General features: G+C 40.3%; 1 non-coding gene across 1 annotated transcript; it reads right to left on the minus strand.

The window, feature by feature from the left end:
- Positions 1–710: 710 nt before the first annotated feature.
- TRNAH-AUG lies at positions 711–782 on the minus strand. The gene has a single exon. It is a non-coding gene; the product is annotated as a tRNA-His (tRNA).
- Positions 783–6,322: the final 5,540 nt, after the last annotated feature.

Here is a 6,322-nt window from a genome sequence, read left to right on the forward strand (position 1 = left end):
CATCATGGGAACTTTGCAATCAGTAACTTTTGTGTTGCATTGCGCTGCTGCATACCACACCAAACCATTTCGCAATGCATTCACAAGGATAACGGGAGACAAAGGCCTGGCTTCCCTTTTTTCCTATAGTGCCCAAAAAGGGGAGGAATGACGCTAAAACTATGGGAGCATTGCACAACGGGCTCCCATAGAAATGAATGGCGTCTGGAAGAACATCGCGTTTTCACGTTATTGCGCAACGTTGGTGACGCTAACATTGCGCGATAGGCATGAAAAAGCGCCACAAACTCGCGTCTGATAAACTCCATTGTCTGATCTTGGATGCTAAGCAGGGTCAGCCCTGGTTCATACTTGAATGGGTGACCTCAGGCAAGTCACACTTTCTCAGCCTCAGGGAAAGGCAATGGCAAACCTCCTCTGAACAAATCTTGCCAGGAAAATCCCACAATAACTTTCACTTTAGGGATGGCATAATTTTAATACGACTTTAAGGTACATACGGTGCGCGCGCGCACACACACACAGACACTCATAGCCTGAAGGTAATTTTATGCAATATTTTAAAATAATGTTGTGCATGAAACAAACCACCAGGAAGCAAAGGTGTCAACTACCTTGGAATTTGTTGAGAGGTTGAGAGGTTGTTTGCCATTGCCTTTCCCTGAGGCTGAGAGAGTGTGACTTGCCCAAGGGTCACCCAGTGGGTTCCATGGCAGAGCTGGGATTTGAACCCAGGCCTCCAGAGTCATAGTCCGACACTCAGCCCACTATGCCACACTGCCTTTCTAGGCCATGCGTATAAGGTGTAGAAGAAACATAAATGAATGTTATGTTTAAACTCCAAGATATGTCATTATGCCGTTGTGTCAGTAAGGCTGGTGTCATTCGGTGTGGTAACTCATGGTGGCACCGCCCCATTGACTTTCTCCTATAACACACCACACAGAATCCTTAGTAATTTGTTGTTGCTTTTAGGCATAAATGTTACTCATAAAGCATAATTCCCATACCTCACTGAATCTAGTAGTGATAGTTGTGACATAAACAACTTGCAAAGTTAAAATTATACCTTTAAATTACAATATCACACGCACAGCCTCAATGTATTTAATCATGCATAGTTTCATGTGGTTAAAGTGAACATTTGGTAAAATGTGATGTTTGGGAATAAAATTTTAAAAGAATTGTTTTTTTAATTAAAATTAAAATTTTGATTTATTTTTTTAATTGGCTAAGTATATTTTCTATCCTTCTCCGGAGCCATTTTCACCCTTATATTCCATCCAAAATCTCAATTCCTTCTGTGGAGGTAATTTTCCATCTTCTTTTCTCAACACTTTCTCCATGAATTCTTTCCAAATTCCATCAAGGTCCCTCTATATGGAATTATGTATTGCATACAATTTATACACATGAACTTTAATTTCAATTAAAAAAAAATTATAATTTTTTTCAAAAATTGAAATTGTTACTGATCTTCATAGATACAGAGAAAGCATTTGACAACATGAAATGGAAATTCAAAGTTATACAAAGAAAGGGAGATAACTTTTACGGCAAATATAAACATTTTATTTTTTAATTAATTTTTTTAAAAGATTTAAAATTTCTGGGCATCTCTTTCCTTCTTCCACGGAGCCTCAACCCAATCGCTTCATCTCTTCCAGTGAGTTATACGGAGTTTATACGGAATATTAAAATGGAATAAAGGATATTTATCGTTAGAGAACTAGGGGAGCACGGCATGTGTATTTTGTTGATGTAACATAAGACTTGTATATTTGTAATCCTGCTTGGATAACAATATAAAATAAAATAAAAATACTTTTGGTCCCAAGCATTTTGGATAAGAGGGACTCAACCGGTCGCCACATCTCTGGTTGTCAACTCGACACGTCATGAATTTTGACTGGCCCTTATCGCTATTTTGAAAACTTGGCAACACTAACTCCAATGCATTTGGAGAGGCAGTAGTTTGGGGAAGGCTGGAGTAGAAAATTTCCCTGTTAGGAAATCCTAGCATGACGCACAACACCAAGAATCCTCTGGGCTATGGATAATAATAGTTTTACCAGGGAAATAAAATATTCCAAGGGTTGCACCACTTTCTGTCTTCATGATGGATCATCCTCTAAAAGTTCACAACCCCAAAAACCCAACACCACTTGAACTTTCAGCTTAGAAATAAGGAGAAAGGATATGGAAGAGTTAGAAGGGTTTATGGAAGAAAGGAGGAAGGGCGAGAAAGGGGAGGAAAGAGAGTAAAAGAAAGATAGAAGGATGAGAAGAGAAAGAATAAGTAGAGAGGTAAAGAAGGAAAGAACTGAAAGAGTGTGGAAGGTAATAACTGGTAAAGGTAAAAGAAATTAACTGAGTTATAAGTGTGGAAGATTGTATTTTTGGTTGTATGTTTGTTTGATTTGTTTACAATTAGCACTTGTATTTGTCTTTTATAGTTTTAACATGTACGTTTTAAATTAATTAATTAATTAATTAATTAATAGAAATAAGGGGAAAGGAGAGCACCACAAAGCGTTTTGGAAGTTGTGATGAAAGTTGTGGAAGGCTGTATCCACACTGCAGAAATAATCCAGTTTGGCACCACTTTAGCTGCCATGGCTCAATCCTATGGAATCACAGGAACTGCAGTTTTATTGTGGCACCAGAGCCCTCTGACAGTGAAAGTTTCATATCCCACAAAACTACAATTTCCAGAATTTTCATAGCATGGAGGGATGGCAGTTAATGCCATCAACCCTTGTTCCTTGGAGGTCTTTAAGCAGAGGCTGGATGGCCATCTGTCATTGGGGATGCTTTGATTGAGAGTTACTGCATGGCAGAATGGGGTTGGACTGGATGGCCCTGGGGTCTCTTCCAACTCTACGATTCTATGATTAATGCACTGTCAAAATGGATTATTTCTGCAGTGCGGAGAACCCCAAAGAAAGATACCAAAGAGATTTCTCCACCCCTCTTCTTACCTCATAATGACGGAACAAGTGTGACTGACCAGTGAAGTGGATGGGACACCAGATTTCAGGGCAAAAACAAACCCTTCTTTGCATAACATCTTAATTCAATGCAGTGGTGGGAGTCATGTCACCCTCCAGATGTTAGCATACTGAAATGCCCAGCATCCCTAGTTAACATAGGCAATGTGCAATGGAATGTTGTTGCACATTTGTGACTGAGCAAAAGATGTTGTAGCATAAGCTTTTGTAGACTTGGTCTCCTTCCTCAGATGCACGGAGTAGGATATTGCCCAGGAATGACCTTTATAAATCAGTCTGTATGAATAGCCAGAGAAATGCAAAACTTGCAGGGAAGGGGTTGAAATGATGCAATGGTCATTGAGGGACAAGGCAGGAGGAAGGATGTTGGCTAAGGCCACGGTGGATGGATGACCACATGAATTGTGGAAGGAGTTTTGGCAGGTGATGGGTGCAGGCTGGGAACCAGAAAGGAGAGGTGATAAACTGGCCAAGAAGGTCTTTGTGAGGATGGAGAGTTAGCCAGCATTATACTGTAATATTTTATTTATTATTTATTTATGTCATTTGTAGTCTGTCTTTCTTTCAAAAGGGACCCAGTTGGCAAAGGCAGACCTCCTCTGAACAAGTCTTGCCAAGAAAACCCTGTGATAGGGTCACCGTAAGTCAAAAACAATGTGAAAGCACACAACAACAACAACAACAACAACAACAACAATGCTCTGTCTTGGAAAATGGGTGTCCCTTGCTAGAAAGTGTAAACAGTAATCATATTGCAATATGATATGAACAATTTCTCAACAGATTTTACAGAAAGTGTAAGAAATAGATTTGCATTATTAAGCATAACCATCTGATAACCAGAAGAACTATGGCTAGAAGCCGAGGACACAGTCAAGAAAGAATGCAGAAAATAGCTATTGGTGGTCAAAATGAAAGAGAAAACTAGAACCATGAATGCAACTGTCCAATGACTAATGCGCAAAGATAAAGAGAGCTACTATAATAATAAGTGCAAAGAAATAGAAGACAACAACAAAAAAGGAAGAACAAGAGATGTCTTTCACAAAATCCAGGAACACAAAGGGAAGTTCACACCAAGAGCTGGGATGCTCCCACCAGTAGAAGAACATACTACAAGATCAAGAAGATATAAAAAGAGGCTGGATGCAATACACATGAAAGAGATGAAAAAAATGAATGACATATGGAATAAGGAACCATACAAAGATGAACGCCAAATTTTAGAAATCCACGTGCAATAAGAGAATTTTGGAAGAATAAACCACCAGGAACAGATGATATTCTATTTGAACTACAACAGTCCACACAGACAGAATCACTTCTAGTGTTAACTAAAATATTCCAATAAACACGGAAAACAAAACAGTGACCAACAGACTTAGAAATGATCGATAAACATCCCCATCCACAAAAAAGGAGACACAAAAGACTGCAGCGCCTATAGAACTGTAGCATTAATTTCCCATGCAAGAAAATCATGCTCAAAATTCTGTAGCACAGACTTCAACCATACATGGAGAGAGAAATTCAAGAGGGATTCAGGAAAGGAAGAGGCACTAGGGACAATACTGCAAACATAAGATGGTTAATTGAGCTCTCCAAGGAACTCCAGAAGAAAATCAGCATGTGCTTTATAGACATGCTATAGGCAAAGCCTTTGACTGCACAGATCATTAAAAACTATGGATGGCACTCAAAGACATGGGAGTGCCAACATATCTGATAGTTCTGATGAGAAATCTGTACTTAGGAGGACAAAAGGATAGTGTCAGAACAGAATATGGAGAAACCAAATGGTTCCCAACTGGCAAAGAATTCAGACAAGGCAAGGGCGTTCCTTATTTGTTCAACTTTTATGCTGAGAATATCATAAGAGGAGCAGGCTTAGACTCGGAAGAAAGAGAAGTGAAGAGAATCACAGAACTGGAAGAGACCCCAAGGGCCATCCAGTCCAACCCCATTCTGTCCTGCAGGAACTCACAATCAAAGCATCCCCAATGACAGATGGCCATCCAGCCTCTGTTTAAAGACCTCCAAGGAAGCAGGCTCCAGCACACTCTAAGATATGTGGATGACACCATACTGCCTTGTGGCAACATACTGGCAAACCTGTTGCCCACATTGCCACTGAAGCCAAATTTCCTTTCGATGGAGAGTCCTGACTTTTATGGATTACCTTGCAGTGATCTGTGGTCATCATTCCCTTCCTCTCGGCTTCCAGTTCCACATCTGATTATCCCACACTGTCTTTTCATTCCCTCTCCTATTTCAGGAAAAAAAATGTTATGTACTTTTATTGGTGGGGACCTGTTGTTTCGCTTTGGGGTATTTCCCCCATACAGACCTGCCCACAATTGCACAAGTCCTGCACTCTTCCAACTGTTCTGTCCTTTTCTGGGGAAATCTTACACCTCCTTCAAGATGAACAGTTTGATGCAAGATGGTTCTTGCCTGATCAGGGCTGCCAACCCTCCTGGCCTCATCAATTGCTGACTGAGAGTGAAAACTGGCTTCGTTTCCCCCTGCCTCCTCCCTGAGGCCTGCAGTTGCAGGTGGAGATAAAGGGGATTTTTCCTCCTACTTGCCACTAAATTCCTTCCCCTCTCCTTCACAGGTGAACAGGAAACACTTTCTCCCTTTGTCCTGAGCTAACTTCAGTTTGCTGCAAACATGAGAATTGCAAGCTACTTTTGCAGTTAACTCAACAGAAGGGGGAAAAGAGGAATGGGTACCATCTTTCCCTTCCCAGCAGACTCAGGCAAAAGCAGATTGCTGCAGCCTCCTCTAGCTCATCTTTTCTTCCTCACTGATAACTTTTGCTCTCTTGACCATATTCTGATTTTGTTTGACCACTTGCATCTCAGTTTTGATCTGTGAATTACTGTATATACTCGATGGAAGTCAACCTCATATATAAGTCGAGGCCAAGTTTTGGGACCAAAGCTCTGGATTTTGATATGACCCGTGGATAAGTCAAGGGTAAAATGTAAGCACATGTAATGAAAGATGTAAAAGGATGAAGGAAAGGAAAACAATGCCAAAGAACTACAAAATTCCAGCAGGCATAACTGTTTGTGCACTTACTTCCAGGGCAGATCAAATTCTTGCCTTTCACTATATTGCATTAAAATACAATACTTACATTGACCCATGGATGAATTTTTTTAACCTAAATTTAGTATATACAGTATTAGTGGATACGAATCTTGGCATGTGGAGTTTTGCATTAATTGTGTTACATAAATCTTGTGTAGGATGGCAACGCTGCACAATTGAACCAAGGCACCAAGCATGCAACTGAATGTACA

This window comes from Sceloporus undulatus, chromosome 3 (assembly GCF_019175285.1).
Source record: "Sceloporus undulatus isolate JIND9_A2432 ecotype Alabama chromosome 3, SceUnd_v1.1, whole genome shotgun sequence".
Taxonomy (NCBI): Eukaryota; Metazoa; Chordata; class Lepidosauria; order Squamata; family Phrynosomatidae; genus Sceloporus; species Sceloporus undulatus.